The following is a 23206-nucleotide window of genomic DNA, read 5'->3' on the forward strand; positions in this document are numbered from 1 at the left end:
ATATATGGTATTTGTTTTTCTCTTTCTGACTTACTTCACTCTGTATGACAGACTCTAGGTCCATCCACATCACTACAAATGACTCAATTTTGTTCCTTTTCATGGCTGAGAAATATTCCACCGTGCACTGCAATGAAGAGTAATATTCGACCCCACTCTCCGCTTCTAGAGAAAAGCCCGTGTGCAGCAATGAAGACACAACGCAGCCAAAAATAAAAAAAAAAAATTTTAATAAAAATATTCCATTGTATAGATGTAGCACATCTTCTTTATCTATTCATCTGTTGATGGACATTTATGTTGCTTGCATGTCCTGGCTATTGTAAATAGTGCCGCAATGAACATTTGGGGTACATGTATCTTTTTGAATTATGGTTTTCTCAGGGTATATGCCCAATAGTGGGATTGCTGGGTCATATGGTAGTTTTTTTTTTTTTTTTTTAAATGGGTAGTTTTTTTATTTATTTGTACTTATAAATGAACCAGCCAACTGGTAGTATTATGATGTGGACAAATCAAAACATCTTTCTACAAATACTAGAGTGGTGGAAAAAATTAGGGGTTGTAAGGAAAATAAGCAAAAAGGGGTAGAGGAAATCAGTGAAGCACATTGTAGCTTAACCCTTCACCTTAACAACTGAGGTTCTTAACAAGTAAAGCCTCCCCATCCCAGAAAATACGAATAATCCTTCATCACACATCTTTGTACTTTTGCTCCCTATTCTTGAGGTTAGGTTCTAGATCCTAAAGATATCCGAAAAATAGTATTATAACCTAGTTATCTATAGCCGCCAGTCATCTTTTATCATGTTGTCCGTAGAAGCCAATGCTTCTGAAACCTCTTTGATTAGACACCAGTCATACACCCCCAAATTGACACAAAAGGCACAATGAAAAGCAGCTTATCAAGGCAGAGAGAGACGTAATTGTAAAAGAAAAATTCTAGGGAAGTAATACAGTCACGGCTCAAATTGAGATTGAATAATACAGCCATCGTTACAAATCTTCAGGCTGTATGTTCAGAGGGTAATTTGGGAATAAATCCATGATTTGCTGTTGGGAATTGAAATACTTAGCAGTTTGCTGTATTATGTTATAGCTTTCCCCGGCAGTTTCCAAGGTGGCCTCCAGATCACTGACAGGAGAACTTTGCTGGTACTGGATCTGGGGCTGCAGGAATTCCTCAACATAGATGTTGAATTGACTGTTCCAGGTCTGGTTATTCCAGGCTTGGGGGCACCAGGTCTGACTGTTCCAGCTCTGGTTGTTCCAGGACTGACTGTTCCAGCTCTGGTTGCTCCAAGTTGGGTTATTCCAGGTCTGGTTACCCCACATGGGCAGGTTTCCGGAAGAGTTCACCAGGCATCCTTGGTGGTAGGAATAGAAGCCCGGGTATTCTGTAGTTGCTGGGCCCTGAGTCACAATGTTGCTATTCCTGGGCCAGTTGTTTTTCTGCCACCTCTTACATTTCATTCTCTGGTTCTGGAACCAGGTCTTAACCTGTTTGTAGCTAAGGTTCAGGATGTTGGAAAGTTCTTGCATTTGCTGGAGGCTGAGGTATTTCTGCCTCTGAAATCTGTCATTGAGCACACACAGCTGCGTCTGAGAGAACACGGTTCTGGTCTTCTGCTTCTTGACCAGGACCTTCTCTTCCTTCTTCTCTGTGCTCTTGTCTGCAGCCGTGGCCCTATGGTAGTTCTATTTTTACTTTTTTAAGGAACTTCCACACTGTTCTCCACAGTGGCTGTTATCAATCTACATTCCCACCAACAGTGCAAGAGGGTTCCCTTTTCTCCATACCCTCTCCAGCATTTATTGTTTGTAGATTTTTTCATGATGGCCATTCTGACTGGTGTGAGGTGATACCTCATTGTAGTTTTGATTTGCATTTCTCTAATGATTAGTGATGTTGAGCATCCTTTCATATGTTTGTTGGCCATCCATATGTCTTCTTTGGAGAAATGTCTATTTAGGTCTTCTGCCCATTTTTGGATTGGGTTGTTCGGGGTTTTTTTGGATATTGAGCTCCATGAGCTGTTTGTATATTTTAGAGATTAATCCTTTGTCAGTTGCTTCATTTGCAAATATTTTCTCCCATTCTGAGGGTTGTCTTTTCTTCTTGTTTATGGTTTCTTTTGCTGTGCAAAAGCTTTTAAGCTTAATTAGGTCCCATTTATTTATTTTTGTTTTTATTTTCATTACTCTAGGAGGTGGGTCAAAAAGGATCTTGCTGTAATTTATGTCAAAGAGTGTTCTACCTATGTTTTCCTCTAAGAGTTTTATAGTGTCCAGCCTTATATTTGGCCTTTAATCCATTTTGAGTTTATTTCTGTGTATGGTGTTAGGAAATATTCTAATTTTATTCTTTTACATGTAGCTGTCTCACCCTGTCTTTAAAGCCCTTTCCCTGAAAGCCTTTGGGGAGCTCAGGTCTTTTGAGCACTAGCTGCCCTGGACTCCTTGCTTGGCGCCCTGAAATAAACGTTGCCCTTTCCTTCACCACAACACAGTGTCAGTAGATTGGCTTTATTGCACACGTGGGCATGTGGACCCAAATTTTGTTTGCTAAGAGCACCATCACTTCTCCTCCCGACTGCCCCCATCAACATACAAGTAACAATGCACAACAATCTCAAAATTTCAGTAGCTTGAAAAAAACACCATTTTATTTCTCACTTACAGATCTGACAGTGTGCTGTGGCTCAGCTGTTCTAGGTTGGGCTCAGTGGGGCCAGGCTGGACCCCAGGCTTCTGGTTTGGCTCTACAGGACTTTTTTTGACGCTTTTTTTTTTACTGAGTGTAATGTTTTTGAAATGTATCCATGTTGTTGCATGTATGAGTAATTCTGAATTGATTATTTTAAAAAATATATACACTGTAGCTTTGTCTACTGCATGGGTCTAAAAACAAGGACACCCCTAATAACAATGACTACAAATAATGCCCAGATCTTGATTTCTAAATACTGTTCCTACTAAAAGGAACCAAAACTCTTGGGACAAATGGCTGGTTCCAAGATTGGTCCAGGGAAAATAGAAAGTGAATCTTGACTATTGTATACCAGAAAGCAAGGAAGTGCTTAAAGACTGATGGAGACAAGTGAAAAGAACACAATTGCATTTTAAAAGGGTTCTCATTTGCCCAATTAATTTATTGAATTGTTTAAAAAAAAAAAAGAATCCATGAATCTATAAAGAGAATGAGGTAGAGTGAAGAGACAACACTTCTTTACATAACAACTCCTGCTAATAAATGTAAAAGGAATGACAGAATTCAAAAATGACCGTTTTGCTATCTCCAGTGTAATCATGTTTTAGGCAAAGATCATCAATGGATGCTAAAACCATTTTGCAGAACGAGATATCCACATGGTCTTCAAGAATGATTTCACAGGTGAGTATGTGTCCGTTTCTTAGTTCTACTAATTTCAAAGGGGAAAGAGTACCTTTACTATAAAGAGATCTGTCAGGCACCCCCCCCCCCCCCACTTAATCAGGTAATCAAACACAGAATCACCAGTAATGGGACAAACTGACAGTAAGTGCTTCTTGATGCAATAGCATAGGAAGAACACATCACCTACATCGTATTCTTGTCAAAAATATTTAACTTGGGGCTTCCCTGGTGGCGCAGTGGTTGAGAGTCCGCCTGCCGATGCAGGGGACACGGGTTTGTGCCCCGGTCCGGGAAGATCCCACATGCCGCGGAGCAGCTGGGCCCGTGAGCCATGGCCGCTGAGCCTGCGCGTCCGGAGCCTGTGCTCCGCAACGGGAGAGGCCACAACAGTGAGAGGTCCGCATACCGCAAAAAAAAAAAAAAAAAAATTTAACCTGAATCTTAAACGTGAGGAAACAATCAGAAAATCCAAATTGTAGGACATTTTATAAAAGAATTGACTTGAATTTTCCAAAATGTCAATCTCACAAAGATTATTTTTAGGAAAAGATTGAGAGACTGTTCTAGAACAGCAATTCTCAAAGTGTGCTCTGTGGATTCCTGGGGTTCCATGAGACTGGGGAACAGCAGTCTGTTCCTGGGGAACAGACTGTTCTAGAACAGGAATTCTCAAAGTGTGGTCTGTGGATTCCTGGGGAGTCCACAAGATCAAAACTATTTTCATAATAATAATAATAAATAATTTGCCTTTCTCACTGTGTTGAGATTTGCATGGATAGTGCAAAAGTACTGGTGGCTAAAACTTCTGGCACCTTAGCATGAATCAAAGACACGATGCCAAACTACAAGTTGTCATATTCTTCTCCAAGAGGTCCCACAATTTTTTAAAATGTCAGTTTCACTTAACAATGCACTTGAACCCACCAAAATTGTTAATTTTATGAAATTTCAATCCATGAGTAAACATCTTTTTAATATTCTGTGTGGCAAAATAGGAACGACATTTCTAAAACACTTCTGTGAGCCAAAGAGCAATGGTTGTTTCAAGGAAAATCCCTTGTGCACCTGTTCGAACTGCATTTGAACTAGTCACTTTTTTTCATGTAACACAATTTTATATGACAGAACTACTGACAGATACATGGTTTTTCAGGCTTGGGTATTTGGCAGGCAGTTTCTCCAAAATATACGAAGTGAGCCCATCATTTCAAGGAAATCACTGATTGTATTTGTTGCCAATAATAAAATTCCAGCTTTTCAAGCAAAAAATCGAGTTTTGGAAAAATCGTATTAATCGTATTTATTTGTATTTATCATCAGTTTTTCCATGCTCAAAGACTTTTTTTGTAAGATTGGTGACATCAGTGTATGTGATTTCTTGATTAGTATCAAAGGAAACAAGGAACTAACATTTGAGTACTCACTACCTACTAGACACTGTGCAAGGTAGCTTATATACTGTGCTATAACAATTTAGATTTTCAACAAGTCTGTGGCAGGTTTCCACCTCAAAAACAACTGGAAAGAACAGTAATAATGGCATGGTGGGGGGAGCTTTGTTATGGTTTGGGAAATGCTTTAGATGCAAAACAGATAAAGGGAAAGCTAATAAGTATAATAAGATGTTAAATTAGAAGTTTCAACTGAGGCACCAAAATACAATGAATGCTAACAGAGTGTCAGACCATCCTAATGTGGTAATTTCAAAGAGCGGAGAGTGTGTTGATGCTGAAAGGACCCTCAACATATTTCTTTGGAGAAAACAATTGATGCCCTGTGACTCTTATTCTTATGGGAAGGGATGGGTACTCTTCCCTCAGCTCAAGCCTAGGGTTAAAAGCTTCAGCAGGACGCCTGGAGAACGTTTATGTGTCCCTGCAGTTATGGGGGCACAAAGGACTGTGCCTGATTCATGACAGGGACAGCAAAAGTGGGCCACAGAACAGAGGGCCACATCAGGAGCAAGCCCATGCCTCAGAATTTATCAGAGCAAGGGATGCATGAGTGTTTCCCATGGACCATGAGGGAGAGGGGTGAGTGGAGTCATTTTGACCACTGCTTAAGAGGGTAATGGGAATCCAAACAGTGAAAACCTATGCAGAATAGACTATCAGAAAAACAGGGGCTGAGGGAGAGAATTGTAGAAGAGAAAGGGAATAGACCACCCACGTCAAGAAGGCTGTAATCCGAGTTTTTAACCAAGTAAACCAGGAAGGCACCCACAGGAGTCAGTTTTAGACTTCTTCCGAGGCCCAGGAGTACGAAGCCATCATCTGATGGTACTATTCAAGTAAGAGCTTTCAGCTCCCTTTTCCCTGCTTCTTCTCATGTTCTGGAATGAAATTACCGGGAAAGAGACAGGGACCGACTGCCTCACGCTCCCAGGAGCACAGGCTACAGGCTGTGAGGAGGGGAGGGGGGAGAAGTCATCTTTAAATCAAGATTAAAGTATTGCATAATATACTGAACTCCACATTTTAATTTATGAATCTTCAGGATTCACAAATCCATTCAGGATATGAGCTTCAGGAAGAAATGCTCAATGAAGTCTTCAACGTTTCCAAATGACACCAAACTTTGCCAAGTAGTGAAGAGCTGGACTAAAAGATAAGGACAGACCATGGCACAAGTCTGTAGAAAGGCAGTAAGTTATGCCCAAGGGGGAATAAATACTCACTGGTCTGTAATTCCCTCTGGGGTTTTCCCTGTGAACTAGTGTTTCCTGGAGTGCCTACATATGGCCTAATTTTGAGGAATGTTGTAATATCCACAGTCCACTGTTCAGAGGTGGTTTTATCATGTGACACTGATAATGTGGACACAACTCATCCAAAAATACTGGTTCTCGACCAAAGGCTGGCCGACCAGAGGCCTGCCTCGCATGCTCTGCCCAGCAAGTGCTTTCTAAACTAATTTTATCCTCCCTCTTGGGGTGCTTAAAAGGCAGAAATACAGAGAGGGTGGCCTGTGAACAGAGTGAAGATGAAGAAAAGCACAGAGTAAAGAGGTAAATAGAGGCCATGACAATTCCTCAAAAAATTAAACATAGTTTTACCAGATGATCCCGCAACTCTACTTCTAGGAATATACTCAAAAGGATTAAAGTCAGTATCTTGCAGAGATATCTGCACTCCCATATCCATATTCATTGCAGCATGATTCACAACAGCCAAGGTTCACAAATAACCTAACTTTCCAACTACAGATGAATGGATAAAGAAAGTGTGGTATATACATACAATGGACTATTATTCAGCCTTAAAATGGAATGAATTCTGACACATGCTACAACATGGAAGAACCTTGAAAACATCATGCTAAGTGAAATAAGCCAGATACAAAAGGACAAATATTGTATGATCTCCCTTTTATGAGGTGCCTAGAAGAGGCAAATTCATAGAGGCGGAGAGGAGACTATGGGTTACCAGGGCTTGGTGGGGAGGTAATGAGAGTGCAGAGTTGGTGTTTTGAGTGTCAGCTGGGGAAGGTGAAGAGGCTCTGGAGATGGGTGGTGGGGATGGCCGCACTACGTTGTGAATGGAGTTAATGCCATTGAACTGTATATTTAAAAAATCGCCAAAATGGTAAGTTTTATGTCATGTGTATTTTACCACAATAAAAACATTTTTAAAAATTGTTCCAAGTTTCTCTCTAACAATTTCTGCCTCACTAGAGTCTTTCATTTGACAAGTCAGGCAACGTGGGTAATTTCTCTTTTTTTGTAAGTAAAAGAAGAGATGCGATCTCCTTTTATTGATGCCTACTGTGGACAAGGTGGTGCTTTTACCTCCAGACCCTGCCTTCCTTGGTATTTTCAGATAGAAGTCAACAAATGAACACCAATAACAGCGAGGACTCTATAAAAGGGCCCCGAACTTGCAGATGAAACATCGCAGGCTTAGTGAAACAAAACAGGGGCTCCATCGAGTCCTCGCGGATTGGCGGCCCCGGAGCACAGCCGGTGGATCCCGGGCAGCAGCAGGGAGTAACCGGTGGATCGAGACAGCGCAGACGCACACGTGGGGGCACCACGGGGGCCCTAGGGGAGGAGGGGACGACAGGAGGTCAGCAGTTGGCTGGATCCAGATCCTGACGGGGTCTTATGGCCTCAGGGGTGGGCACGAGGCACCCCTGAAGACTCCAAGAAGGGACAGCACAGATGCCTGCAGGTGGGGAAGGGGAGTGGGCGGAGCGTCAGGCTCCAGGTTGGGGAAAAGCAGAAGGAGAAGGAAGGATGGAGATGCTGTCTATTGGGAGCTCTGGTCTGAAATGAGCTTCTGTTGGGATAAAGAATTTCAGACTAATTTCTAAGCATAAGGAAAGTCTCGTGTACACTCCAACTTCTGCCTGGGGAGGGATACCAAGCGGGAATTTTTATGTTAAGACTGTGATTATGGAAAAATTCCTTAAGACAGACAATCATGTCAACGTATTTTTCCAGTTTGTATTTTAAATTGTGCAAGTGTTCTCAGAGGCCTTGTGACAGACACAACTTTTATAAATATAAAAAGTCAGTCTGCCCCAACTGCCACTGTGCTAAAGATTCCCACCCCCTTCCAGGTTTAACCCGTCAGATTTGTTAAAGACCATTGCGTTTTGAAATATTAAACACGCAGCTAATCAAAGGGAAATGAGAGTTTACTCCAATAACACTGCAAAGGAGGATTTCCCCCAACTCTTCTTTCTTCAGCATTAAAGCCCTCTCCTTGATATCAGTGTTGGCAGAGCTGTTCACATCACCAAGGCTGTGGAGGAAAACACAGCGCACAGGCAGGCGCAAGCAGGCACGGTGCACAGTAATGAAGGGAGTGCGGGGTCTCCAGAGAGGCCCAGATTCAAGGCCCAATCTTTTCCCTTCTAAGAGGCATGCCCTTGGCCAAGTTACTTAACCTGCGTCCCAAGCAGCAGCTGAGTGTGGCAGGTGGACTTTCCTAGGCTCAGATCCCCCTGTGTCACCTCCTTGCTGGGACTCCTGGCAGTGCGACAGTGATGGCACTGGTGATGGTTATAATGCCGTCACCTCGTGGCATTATTATGAGGTTATAAATGAGTTAGCTTATGTGAAATACTTGAGAGTACCTGTCATGTAGAGAACAGTATAAAAATGCTTGCTCTTTTATTATCAGTTTTTTTTGAAAAAGCATATACTCTCTCACAGGGCACTTGTGACAATTAGCTGAGATGGGGAGTAGGGTGATATAAGTGGATTCAAATCCTAAAATCCTAGCTCTACCACTTATCAGCTGTATGTCCTAAGACAATTTCCTCTATCTTCCTGTACTTCAATTTTGAGATTGAAAGAGACAATTCACTTACAGAACTTAGCATAAGACCTTGCACATAGTGAGTGGACCGACAGTAGGTGTGGGCTGCTGTCATGTCATATCCACAACAAGTGTTACTTTCTCCTGTCTTGATCATTCTTATTACAAGATTTTTTCTCCTGAGAGGAAAAGATCCTCTGGTCTGTTAAAGTGAACAGGGTAGTCTACAGATGAGGGTTCTTATGGGCTGTACTGTGTCCCCCCAAATTCATGTGTTGAAGTCCTAACACCTACTACCTCAAATTGTAACCATATTTGGAGATAAATACTTTAAAGAGGTAATTCAGTTAAAATGAGGCCATTAGGGTGGGCCCTAATTCAATATGACTGGTGTCCTTATAGAAAGAATAGATTTGGACACAGAGAGACACCAGACACTTGCATATACAGTGGAAAGATCATGTGAGGACACAGCAAGAAGGCAGCCATCTGCAAGCCAAGGAGAGCGGCCTCAGAAGAAAACCTGCTAACACCTTGATCTTGGACTTCTAGCCTCCAAAACTGAGAAAATTAATTTTTGTTGTTTAAGCCACCCAGTCTGTGGTGTTTTGTTATGGCAGCCCTACTTGATTAATGCGAGGGTTTAAATCTATTCTGCATATTTTTAAGAAAAAGATATTCCATTTTCCAAAGTTCAAAGTGGGTGTCAATTTATTCAGCAAACATTTGTTGACCACCTGGTATGGACAAGGCCCTGTTCTAGTGCTGGAGGTGCCACAGTGAAGCGCTATGTGTCCTCACAGAGCTCACGGTCCAGAGCCACCCTGGACGTATGGCCTCCAAAGCTGTCACAGCAGGAAAAGAGGAAAAAGGAGGCAAGTCACAGGCCTCACATCAATGCCACTCCCAGTAGATTATCTCATGGTCCCAATCCAATCTCAAGAAAGGCTGGAAAACATCAGATAGTATGTAGAAAAATTGGTGAGTAACTGCCTCAAGTAGATACCTTTATTATATCTCCATTCTGTTAGCAAGGTTAAAGGTATTGCCCAAGGCCACACCAGTAATAAGCAGAGGAGCCAGAGATCTTTTCCAACTGCCTGGTTCTAAAACCCACATCTTGGCCACTGCACTGATTCTGATTATGAAGAGCTTTTTATTGGCATCATCCTGTAGAAAATGGGGGCTACTGAAGAGTTTTAAGGAGAAGAATGGCATAATCAGATTTTCCTTTTAGGTAGATCATATACACTGTGGTTTGGATGTTGAATTTGAGAAAGCACGGCTGGAAGCAAGGAGACCACTTAGGAAGCTATTGCAATTGCTCAGACAAGAGCTGATGAGGGTCTCAAGGGGGGCAATGACAGAAGGAATAGAGTGGAGGGACACAGTGGAGAAGTTTGGGGACAAGGAGAAAATTAGACGGGCTTATTTAATGTGGGGGTGAGAAAGAGGAACTATTAAAGAAAAACACCTTTTTGTTTGAATGGTGGCCTGGAAGGATGGTATCACCAATGAAAGCAAATTACAGAAGGAAGGGCAGGTTTGCTGGAGAAAATGATGATTTCCATTTTGGAAATGCTGAGTTTGAGGAACTTGGAGAAAACAAGTAGCAACGCATGTTCAACTGTTTGTGGAACAATTATTCCAAAGCTTGGGGAAGAAGTTGGGATAGGGAGTCACGAATATGCAGGAGATAGTTGAATAAGAAAGGGAGAGTTGGAATCTTGTGGAAAACAATCGTCAGAAGACCAAGTTCACAAGTGATGATAAAATCAAATGCAGTAGAGTCCAGTATAAACAATATCTGTTGGGTTCTGTCATTAAAAGTCATTGATGACCATAGTGGTAAGAGCGTCCATGGAGTGGGAAAGGGTGGGGCAGAAGGCAGATCGCCACACTGCAGAGTGAAAAATGAATGTGAAATGCTACCACTTTTAACCCTCTCAATAAGACAGGCATTATCGTCCCCACTTTATAATGAAACTCCAAGAAGATACCTTGCAATACTGCATTGTGTCTAGAGACTCAGACTCTGGAATGCAGCTATCTCAGGTTGGGTTGCTTGAATTTGATTCTGAGATGGTTATTTGTATGCAGGCTTGTTAGGGAGCATTTTAGAAACCAACTCCTGTAAGGAAATGAGGGAAGCAGGATTGAGCAGAGATGATGAAGTAGCTTCAAAGGACTAGTCTGATCTGCAGAGAGCTCCTGAGTTGGAAGGGACTTCAAGTTGTCCCTAATGTAGACAAAGAAGTTTTGACCAGGCTTTTGGTCACATATTGACCAGACATTGGATGTGCTATCCCCAAGAAAGGATGTAACTTGAGTGAGGCAGCTCCCTTTGGTCAAGGACAACTCCCAGAGAGGGACTCAGCTGACAAATATCAGGTGCCAACTCTCCCGGCATCTGGGAAAACGAGTGCCTCCACTGTGACCAGGCACCTGGGTGGCGCACGACAGCATCCATTACACTGCCTGTCAAGGTGCCAATCTCAGTCCAGCCACTTACTAGCTGTGAGAACTCAGGTGGCTTCTTAATCTCTCTGTGCCTCAGTTTCCTCATCTCTAAGGTAGGAATATCAATAAATGTACCTCATAAGGTTGTTATTAGGATTAAATGAGTTAATAAAACTGCTAGAAAAATGCCTGGCACCTGGTGAGCATTTCATAAGATAAGCTACTATCATTAAAGGTAGAAAAACCACTGCAACCCAGGTCTTCTGATTTCCAGTCCTGTGCCGGTTCTTCAGACCATTCAGCCTCCATTCTTACTATTTCCAGTCTATGCAGTACATAAGCACAGTGGGCTACATTGTGTTACCTATAACCATTTTGCGCTTTACAAAAGTATGTATTAATGTAGTATTATGCAAACAAAGATACTTAACAAATAACCTGGAAACTTCAGTGGCTTGCAGCAGCATGTTGCCACTTCACACATCTGTGGGCTGGCTTAGCTGGGCCTGACTTCCAGCTGTAAGCTGGGTCCAGGTCAGCTCCATATCTCTCATCCTCCTTAGATGAGCAGTGTCCACATCATGTTCCTCTCATGGTGAAAGTCAAGAGTTTGAGAGAGCAAACCCACATGTGCAAGCACATTTCAAGCCTTTGCTCACATCTGTTGACATCCCATTGCCTAAATCAATTCAGGTGGCCGAGTCCAGAGTCAAGCACAGCAGGATGGGAAGGGTAGGCACAGCACCCACGGAGATTGGGGGAAGAGAGGGATTGGAAGTTTGTGGAGCAGTAATCTTCCATACATTCCTGATGAACCAAGATTTTGTAATAGTAAAGAAGATACTTGTGACCAGAATAATACTTTAAAAAAAAAAACTTTAATTGAAAACTTTGTTTAGATATTGCTGGTATATCTGAATATGTCCTTCTAGCCTGTCTCTAATTCAGTCTCCTCATTTGTAAAACATGATTATAATATCCCTTTCTATTTAACTCACAGAAATGAGATATCATCATCCTCATCCACGCATCATGTGTTTTCTTTGAATGCTGCAGCACTTCTTTTTATAATAAATTGGCATCTTCTGCCATCTAGCACTCTTCTAATTCTTTACTGAGGGTCCCAACATGGGCACTGATCCCCCAAGACTATCTTAAAAAGCCAGGAGAATGCAGGAGTGGTGTCCTTAATAAACACAGTGGCTGGAATCCAGTGCACTGAATATTTCTGAAGCACTGGGTCTTCAACTCATAGGTTTCTACTTATCCTGACAATGCTGAGTATACTGTGAGCCGTCCATAATTTCTAGTTGAATTTCTTCAATTCCCTATGTTTATAAGAAGATAGATTAAATAGAGGTTGGTAACCAAACACTGCTGAGACCTGAGACACAATTCAGCGAGTGGCCTCTGCGAAAAATCTAACACAAGCTCATTGCCTATCATAGCTACTAAATACCTGACTTAGCACTTTGCTCCCTAATTCCAAAACCTTGGATTTGGACACTGCCTATGAAGAAGCAATGAATTTCCTCAGAATGGAACAAAAGAATAATGGTTTGGCAAACTGCAGCTTCTGGTCCAAAATATATATATTTCCAATTCATTAAATCATAGTGAAACAGTGCCCAACTTTTATGGCTTCTTAGTTCAGTGAAATTTGTTTTCACAAAGATGAAATCTTCTTCTCTGCTTGCCAAAACCAAGGCAGAGTTTCTTTATTCCTATAAAAACTTTATTGCTACAAGCATCATCCAGCTCCTTAAACTCGTTCCGAAATCATTTTGAACTCAGGAACTCTCTCATATCTCTGCCAGATTAATCTTACAAAAGTGCTACAGGACCTCTAGAAAAAAAGTAGGAGAAAATCTTAGTGACTATATTAGTTTACTAGGACTGCTGTAACAAAGTACCACAAACTGAATAGCTGAAACAAGAGAAATTGTTTATCTCACAACTCTAGAGGTTGACAGTCCAAGGTCAAGGTGTCAGCAAGACTAGTTACTTCTGAGGGCTGCGAGGAAGAATCTGTTCAATGCCTTTCTCTTCTTCTAGTGCTTTGCTAGCATCTTTGGCATCCTTTGGTTTACGGATGCATCACCCCAATCTCTGGCTTATGGTCACAGGGCATTCTCCCTGTGTGTGTGCATGTGTCTGTGTGTGTGTGTGTGTGTGTGTGTGTGTGTGTGTCTGTCTGTCTGTCTATCTCCAAATTTCCTCTTTTTCTTATAGGACACCAGTCATATTGGATAGGACCCACCTTAATAACCTCATTTTAACTTGATTCCCTCTACAGAGACCCTATCTCCATATAAGTTTACATTCCGAGGTAGTCGGGGTTAAGACTTGAACATATTAATTTGGGGCTGGGGGAGTGGGAGGGGGAGGACACAATTCAGCCAATAACAGTGACCTTGTGTTAGTTAAGCAAAGATTTCTCACAAACTATAAAAGAAGAAAATTGATAAGCTGGATGCCATCAAAATTAAATACTTCTGCTCTTTAAAAACCACTATTAAGGGCTTCCCTGGTGGTGCAGTGGTTGAGAGTCCGCCTGCCGATGCAGGGGACGTGGGTTCGTGCCCCAGTCCGGGAAGATCCCACATGCCGCAGAGCGGCTGGGCCCGTGAGCCATGGCCGCTAAGCCTGCGCGTCCGGAGCCTGTGCTCCACAGCGGGTGAGGTCAAAATGGTGAGAGGCCCGCGTACCGCAAAAAAAAAAAAAAAAAAAAACACTATGAAGAAAGTGAAAAGACAAATGAGCCACAGAGTGGATGAAAATATTTGCAAAACATACATTCAATAAAGCACTTGTGTCTAGAATATGTACAGAAAGTTTACTCAATAAGGAGAATAGGAAAAATACAACTCATAATAAGAAGACAACCCAATTAGAAATGGGCTAAAGATTTGGACAGATATATTATCAAAGAAGATACATAAATGGCCAATAAGCATGTGAAAAGATGCTCAAAGTCACTAATGATCAGTGAAATGAAAATTAAATCCACAAAATACCTCTGCATACCAATACAATGACCACAATCAAACCAATTGACAATATCAAGTGTCAGCAAGAATGTGGAGCAACTGAAACCCTCATGCAGTCACTTTGGAAACCAGCAGGGCAGTTTCTTGTAAAAGTAATCATACACCTACCATGTAACACATCAATCCAAATCCTAGGTATTTACACACGAGAAACAAAAATCTACGTTCACACAGAGGCCTCTATATGAATGTTCATAACAGCTTTATTCTTGGTAGCCAAAACCTGGAAACACACAAATGCCCATCAACTGGAGAATGGATAAACACATTTGATATATATGTACAATGGGATACTACTAAGCAATAAAAAGAAAGAATTATTAATACATGTATAAAAAGACTACATACTCTATATTTCCATTTACATAGCATTCTAGAAAAGGCAGTATTGCAGGGATGATGGTTAGATGACTATAGATTTGCCAAAAATTCACTGAACTAGACACTTAAGAAAGCGGACTTATTTTATGTAAATTACGCTTGAATATTTTTTGAGTGCTGCAGTATTTTTCACTTTCTCAAGCATCCATAAAGTTTTCTGGAGAAACACCCCTCCCATTCTCCCCCACCCAGTCATCAATGACTAGGGAGTGTAGCTTTCTCCTTTTGGCTCATCCCTGGAGCCAGCTTCCTAGCAGGAACGTAATAGATACTTGCTGACTTTGTTATTCTCCATCTATGGAATGGGATAAAAACAGTGTTTCCAATCCTTCTTCCTGCCAAATAAATTAGGTTCTGTTTTCATCTGCTGCTTAGTTCCTTCCCCCCTCTTCCCCTGAGCAGGATTAAGCAAGATTTGGGTTCTTGGAGGCAGAATTAGGAAAAGGAGTTGAGAATGAAAGGTCTATTCTAGTGAAAACAGGAGTGACAGTAAAAAGGAGCCTCACTTCCCAGGGGAGTCTCACATGTGGAGGTGTGGAGGGCCCAGGGCAATGCTGGGAGGGGTGGGCTAGGGGTGAGTTAGAGAGACTACTGGGTGGGTCAGGGAGGGTGAGGGAGAGGGTCCTTCTGTGGGGGAACAGTGACGGGCCTGGGAGTTGCAAAGTGCTAAACAGGAGGGAAAGGGGATTTTAGTAAGAGCTGCCTTAGAGTTCTGCATTTGATTTGAATTCCTGTTTGTTCTGTTCCTTGAACATGGTTCCAGTCCTGAATGAACCACAAGGGTCAGCATTTTAGGATGGTCATACATGCAACAAGCATTTATTAAACACCTTCTGGGGATCCCACATCTTACTGTGGAGCCCAGGGGAGGTAAGGTATATAAAAGGCAATATCGAGGATATTTGATGAGCTAAGAGATGAAATATAATCAATAAGATTTTACAACCATTTACAACGTTCAAAAATCTTCAGGGCTTCCCTGGTGGCGCAGTCGTTGGGAATCCGCCTGCCAATGCAGGGGTCGCGGGTTCGTGCCCTGGTCCGGGAAGATCCCACATGCCGCGGAGCGGCTGGGCCCGTGAGCCATGGCCGCTGAGCCTGCGCGTCTGGAGCCTGTCCTCCGCAACGGGAGAGGCCGCGACGGTGAGAGGCCCGCGCAAAAATAATAATAATAATCTTCATATGTTTGATATGTTATGACTTTATTGAAGTCATATTTGGATTATCTGAAATAAATGATCTGACGGTGACTGATATTCAGCTCAGTGGCAAGAATCTGAACCCAGGGACTCCAAAGCATGTCCTCTTTGTTCTTTCTGCAACCTCTTGCCCTCTCTGGTCTGGGGAGAAACATGGAATACAGACAGAGACCCTAAAGCAGAAACTTAGTTTCTGGCTTTTCAGGATTACAAGAGACATGCCTGGCCACCTTCGGAGACAAGGGTCTCTCACAAAGATTCAGGAGCATGTTAGGTCTCACAGGTTATCATCTTCCCCTTGGCTGTTCAGTCACTCTTGATCCCAAAGACTTGGCTAAACAGCAGGCCCCACGGAGCACCAGCCCACATCTCAGGAAACACTGGGATACAGTTTCTGTTTCTGCATGTCTTGTGGAATCCATATTTATCATAAAGAAAGGATCAAATTGATCTGCTTGTCACCATCCCCTATGGAGTTCCTCTATAGAATATGGTTTTGCCCAAAACCCCACAGAGGCATCTGGGCTCCCTCATTTTCATCAGAAAAGGACTATGGGTGTGGTGGGGAAATGAGGGGGAGAGGCTGTGACTGCAAAGTCGATGATACAAGTAACCCTGCTATCGTGCTATATTTCCCGAAGTAATAAGTATACAGGCTTGTGTTTTGTGTTGGGGAGGGGCCGGGGGGTGGGGTGGGAGGGGAGGGTGTGGCACAGTGTAAACCTACTCCTCCGGTGCTCTTACATTTTTGTTTTAAATCCTTTCAGGCATCACAGGACTTCCGAGCATTTATATTAATTACCCCTGTTTCTCACCCACTCACTATTTCTCCACTATGTTCTCTCAGCTTTGCCACTCAGAGTGTGTTGATCCAGAATTTAGCCAGTGAGGGAAGAGAAACACCCATACTAGTATTTTTTTAAATGACTCTGAGCCCATTTCAAGAGCAGCATGCATATGTAGGCATCACTTATCACTAAGGGATTATAAAAGTCCTTGAAATAATCATTTTTAATACTGATACAAATCATCCGTGGATTATATTATTTATTATATTTTAAAGTTTCATAAAAAGTCATGAAATAATCTGGTCTGTAACACAAAGTTTGAGTGTTTTCAAAATAAAAACTACATGATTTTTAAATACGAATATATCTTAATATAGTACAGACAAATGAAGAGTCATGCCTGTTGTATTCAGAGTAACTTAATATCATTCCACTCTATTACACTATCATAAAGAAGGGTTATCAGCTCAGCAGCTGCACTGTAAGTATATCAGTTGCTGTTGTTGGAATTCAGGGGTCTACAAACTAGTCCATCATACTTAACTGAACCAAAGCATATACACAGCAGTTGTTGAATCAATATAGGATTAAGAAAGGATTGTTGACACTACCTCACTTTAATCATAGATTTTAATCCCTATAATAAAGTCAACCATTGCAATGTTTGCAAAAAAAAAAGAATGAGATCGTAGGACTGAACTTTTTACCTGAGATGAAAGAATCCATCTGGAGAGATCACATTACAGCAGCAGCCATTGCTGCCGCTCTCTCGTATCCCATCCCAGCATTTCACGGTAGGGCCTCCCCATCTTGTCTGGGTGCGTTTATCAGGAGTTATTAGGACTAGCCTCAGCAGCCGAGAGTTAGTAAACAGCCTGTGACTTGGAGGCTTATGCAAAGGATCCCCTTCTACAAACAGATCTCCTCTACCTTCTATTAGGATATCTGAAACCAAGCTCTTGAAGACTTCCTGATATTTTTGCTGCTAAATAGGTTTGTTTGTTCTTTTTCCAAAGCACAAGACTTGCAGAGCTGACCCTGTCATCTGGTGGATGGTGATGCATTCAGCACTAGAAATGCCATGAGTTTGGAATGGATAACTGACACACGATGAGGTTCCTAATCCAGTCACTTATGCCTTTTCTGTTAAAATGTGTATTAGCTAGATACACAGTATAACGTATATAACAAGACTTAGAATTACATGATACCGCTTTATCAATTGAAACTTGACTTGGTCTTGGTTTACAAACTTAAAATGAAAATTTTCTGAGACTATCACAGGCTCTCAAACTATGTTTTACATCAAAAACCCATCTGTCCACTTTTATGTGATTGCTTATCTAATCAGAGAAAGAAATCTTTTTTTTTCTATCCTACTCATTAGTCCAAAGCATTATCTCCACTTGCATCTTCTATTGTGTTTGCAAAATTCCATTGCCTTCTCTCTTTCTTTGCATCTCGTTTTTTTCCCAAGATTAATTGAAGAAAATCACCAAGAAACTATAATACTTTCATGTTTGATGTAGGTCCTATTAAGGGGTTTTCCCAAACTTGCTCAAAATTCAACTTAGACATGTGACCAACCTCCTGTAACATCACACTGATCCCCAACCCCTTGAATGTTGTGCACTGAAGTGAACAAAACAACAGACATAACATCTGACTGAAACTCTGGGCCAACTTTGTTTTTGTCTTGTCTTTCTTCTGAACACTGTAAATAGATTTTGAAAATACGCTAAAATTTTTTTAACATACTTGGAAGCTATTTGGTATAAATATGGTGGTCGCTTAAAGAATCTTCCCATGACTTCTCTTGAAAACCACAGGAAAAAAACACAGTTTTTGGTTTTTTGGTTTTTTTGCGGTACGCAGGCCTCTCACTGCTGTGGCCTCTCCCGTTGCCGAGCACAGGCTCCGGACGCGCAGGCTCAGCGGCCATGGCTCACAGGCCCAGCCGCTCCGCGGCATGTGGGATCTTCCCGGACCGGGGCACGAACGCGCATTCCCTGCATCGGCAGACGGACTCTCAACCACTGTGCCACCAGGGAAGCCAAAAAAAAAAACACAGAGTTTTTAAAGCCACAAACTCAGTTTTCATGAAACTGGGAAACAGAAAACCCACTAAGTCTAAATTGAAATGGAAGTGTTTTAAAAAGCTGCTGAGCAGAAGGCAGAAATGAGAGAGCACAGGAGAGCACAGAGGGATATAGCAGCAATAGACCTCAGAAATCACCAGTGAAAGGGGAGGACCTCACCTGAATGAGACCTGCTGTGGACAGGACTGACTTTGAATAGTTTTCAAGTGCTGGGGAAGAGAGAGAGGGAAAGAGGGAAGGTGCCCAGAGGTATCAAGAGTAGCAAATATCAAAAGCAGCAGCCAAAATGAAGGGATCACCTTCTCAGGTAGGTACAGCATTGGGTGAAGCAACCAGGGGAGCACAAAAACAGGCTGAAGACACCATACTGAACCAGGTGAAGTTCAGAGGGGCATACACAGAGGTGCCGTTTTTAAAGAGAAAAAGGCAGGGGGAGGGGGGCAGAAAAAGAGATTTGAAATAGAAATGACTGATAATTTCCCACATTTGATGAAAAACATTAATCTACACAACCAAGAAGCTCAACAAACCCTAAGTAGGATAAATTCAAACAGATCCATACCTAAACACATCATAATCAAACTAAGGACATAAAGAAATTTTTCAACGTAGCAAGAGAAAAGCAATCCACCACAAAGGATCCTCAATAAGATTAACAGCTGACTTCATCAGAAACAATGGAGGCCAGAAGAGAGTGGGATGATAAAGTGCTCAAAGAAAAGAAAAAGCCAACTAAAAAGTATATATCCAGCAAAACTATCCAAAAATGAAGGTGAAATAAAGACATACCGAGATTTTTAAAAGACTGAGAAAAATTGTTGCTAGCAGATCTGCCCCTACAATAAATTCTAAAAGAAATCCTTCTGGCTGGAAAAAAAAAAAAAAAAATGAAACTAGACCTTGAATTCACATGAATAAATTAAGAACACAGTAAAGATAATTACATAGTGGGTTAGTTTCACATAGTGGGTTAGTTTCCTATGGCTGCAGTAACAGATTACCAAAGACTTAGTGGCCTAAAACAAGGCATATATACTATCTCATGAAGTTTAGCAGTCCATAACATATCTCACTGAGCTGAAATCAAGGTGTCAGCAGGTCTGCATTCTTTTCTGGTAGTTCTAGGGGAAAATCCACTGAATTCCCTCTTTCAGCTTCTATGATTTCCCTGCATTCCTTGACTTGTGGTCCTCTTCCTACATCTTCAAAGTCAGAAATGGTGGGTTGAGTCCTTCCCCTATCACTCTGATCTTCTCTTCTGCTTCCCTCTTCCACTTTTAAAAACATTGTGATTATATTGTATCCACCTGGCTAATCCAAGATAGCCTCCCCTGTCTTAAAGCCAGCTGCTGAGCAGTCTTAATGCTATCTGGAAACTTAATTCTCCTTTGTCATGTAAACATAATCACAGGTTTTGAAGATTAGGACATGAACATCTTTGGGGAACCATTATTCTGTCTACCACACATAGGTAAATGTATAACACAACATAAATGTATTTTTTACTTATTTCTTCTCTTAACTGATTTAAAAGACAACTGTATAAAATAATAATGATACTGTTATATTGATGTACTTCTAATAAAGATGTAATCACTATGACGATAGTAAAATAATACACAATTAATAACAATGCAAGGGAGGAGGGAGCAAAGGGAGCTATATTGAAGCAAAATGTATATATGTATGTATGTGTGTGTGTATATGTAGATATACATATATGTATGTATACCATTGGAATTAAGTTAGTATTATTCTAAATGGTACACCAGAATATCTATTTAACATAAGAGAAGGTGATAAAGGAGGACTGAAAAAAGACATGAGACGTGGAGAAAAGAGTCTTTCACTATACCAACAAAGGAGATAACCCTTGCGCCTGCTTACCTACACTTCCCTGATCACCTGCCAGTAGCTAGTTCAGGAAAATATAAACTACAAAAATAACTGATATAGTGTCTATAAAAATTCTGTACAATAAGAAAATGTGGGAAAGCACAGCAAAACTTTCCTATAAATAAGAAAATCCACCAGAAAGACTTGTCACAGACCAGATAAGAACTGTTTTCAAATAAAATCACAACTATGAAGGAAGAGAGCAAAGCAGAAATAGAAGAACTAAGAGAAGAAAGGAAGAGACAACAGATGTTGATGGCATGATCAATAACAGGAAGAAGAGAAAGAGGAGCTGTCAGGACTCAGGAAAGAAAACCAAAATCAAATATAAAGAATAAATTATTAAAAAGCACAAAGGAAAATAGATATTATGGAAAGCACAGTAAGAGATAGGCAGGAAAGAAGTGGAGAAAGCAAGCAAAATTAAACCAAAATAGAGAAAGAAATCAAAGGGATTCGAGACAAAATTATAGATATAGAAGACAAGTAAATTATATCCCACACATGCACAGAGTTCAAAAGAAGAAAGACAAAACAGTGGAATAGAATATGTATTTGAAAATATAATTATAGAAAATAGTCCTGAAATACATGATCTAAGCCTACCTATTGAAAAGGCACACTGTATATCAGGGAAATTTGATCCAGCTCCAACAAAACAGACATGTATTAGTAAAGCCATTGTCTTTAAACAGGCAGAAAATCATTTGGAAATCCAAGCAAAATGATTATATCATTTGAAAAAGAAATCAGGATGATGGCAGACGTCAGATTACTCAAAAGCAACATTCAATGTCAGAAGATAGTTTCAACACTTATACTCAAGGACAGTATGAACCAGCCAAGTTTTACTTTTAATATAAAGTTTCAATCTAAGATGTATAAAATTAGTCAGAATTCTTGGTTTATGACATATCTGCATTCTTAGTCCATACATGTCCTCATTTATGTATCAATATTATATGTATATGTATTTTATTTATGGTAATTTTATGTTAATTATTGATTATTAAAATAAGCCATTATGTTAAATAATAACATAAATACCCATGAAACCAACATGAGAACTCAAACAATAACCTTCATCTACCTTTCCTATCCCATCCATTTAACTTCCCCCACCAGAAGGAATCACCATCCTGACACTTTTTTATTATTCCCTTGAACACATATAGTATTGTCATATATGTGTTCATAAATAAAAACTGCTTAGTTTTCATTGTTTCAGCCTTACACAGAGGGCATCATATTTATGTAATCTTCTGACACTTCATTTTGTCACACATTATTAGCATATGTCATTGAATATAAGGTCCCATCAAATGTAAGATACAGCATTATTTTACGTAATAAAATAAAAAATAATATCTTCTAATTAAATGATGACATGCCATCAATTGTAAGATATATCACAATTTTACAAATATTATAAAATGACAAAGATGAGAATTAGTAAAATACAGCACATTGCTAAGATTTTGTCTATACTATTGAGTGTAACTATAGATTATTAATTTTGACTGGTGTATAAAGTTTAATTTGAGGAATATACCTTGATTTACTTATCTATCTGTTTTTTGGTGGTCATTCAGTTTTTACTATTATAAACAGTGCTGTTATGAACAGCCCTCTATGTGACTCCTGGTATACCTGTGCATGAGTTGTCCCTGAATAGACATGAAATTTCTGAGTCCTAGAGTAGTGAATGTTTATGAGTTGTGGCAAACCTGCTTTCCAGTGGTTGTACCAATTTATACTCTTGCCAGAAATAGAGCTTTTAGTCACATTCCTTCCAACAGTTAATACTACCAAATTGCTTTGAACATTCCAGAATTCAGGGAATAATGTTTGTGTGAGCTCTTCTCAAGGAAACTACTAGAGGAAAAACTGTAACCAGTCAAGGGATGACTGAGGAAGCCTCAGTAAAAAGACTTCTCATGGGCAGCAAATATATCTACCCATAGATATAAGATCAAAAAAAGAGAAAAATAAGGGTGACAGAATAGAATACATGTGGTATGTGATCTGACAACTTAAAAAAGATAACCTAAAAAAATGGAAAGATAAGAAGGAAAGTTGAAAAAAGAATAAGCTCACTGACTGCTTCATCTATAATACTGAGAAACCAAGAGACATTTTAAGTTGAAAAATTAAGTTTTAGAAGTAAAACATACTTGACAGTACAAAAGTCAGCACTAAGAAAGATAACATTATTTACCAAAATTGTGGGATGGAGGGCAAGGGATGAAGGGAAAGAAGAGAATACAAGCAATTTTAATGCTGCTTATATCAGGAAAATTCTAGATATTATTCTAAAGAAAAAAGAGAATAAAGGTATTAAAGATATAATTATGTAGTCACTATCAGAAAGAAAGACTACATAGAACAGACTTTGAAAATGTTACACAGGGACTTCCCTGGTGGTCCAGTGGCTAAGACTCTGTGCTCCCAATGCCAGGGGCCCGGGTTCGATCCCTGGTCAGGTAACTAGATCCCACATGCCACAACAAAGACCCAGCTCAGCCAAATAAATAAATAAATATAAAAAATAAAAAAGGAGGAGCTATGCATTTAAAAACAATAATAAAATGTTACACATATCATAGATCTAAAATTAACCAATAAATGTAGGTTTAGTTTACCTAATAAAAGAAAAAGATTGATTTTCAGAT

The 23206-nt window shown here is 40.5% G+C and overlaps 1 pseudogene; it reads right to left on the reverse strand.

Moving 5' to 3' along the window:
- Window positions 1-457: 457 nt before the first annotated feature.
- On the reverse strand, window positions 458-11430 carry LOC137202731 (homeobox protein NANOG pseudogene; annotated as a pseudogene).
- Window positions 11431-23206: the final 11776 nt, after the last annotated feature.

This window comes from Pseudorca crassidens, chromosome 11, assembly GCF_039906515.1.
Source record: "Pseudorca crassidens isolate mPseCra1 chromosome 11, mPseCra1.hap1, whole genome shotgun sequence".
NCBI lineage: Eukaryota > Metazoa > Chordata > Mammalia > Artiodactyla > Delphinidae > Pseudorca > Pseudorca crassidens.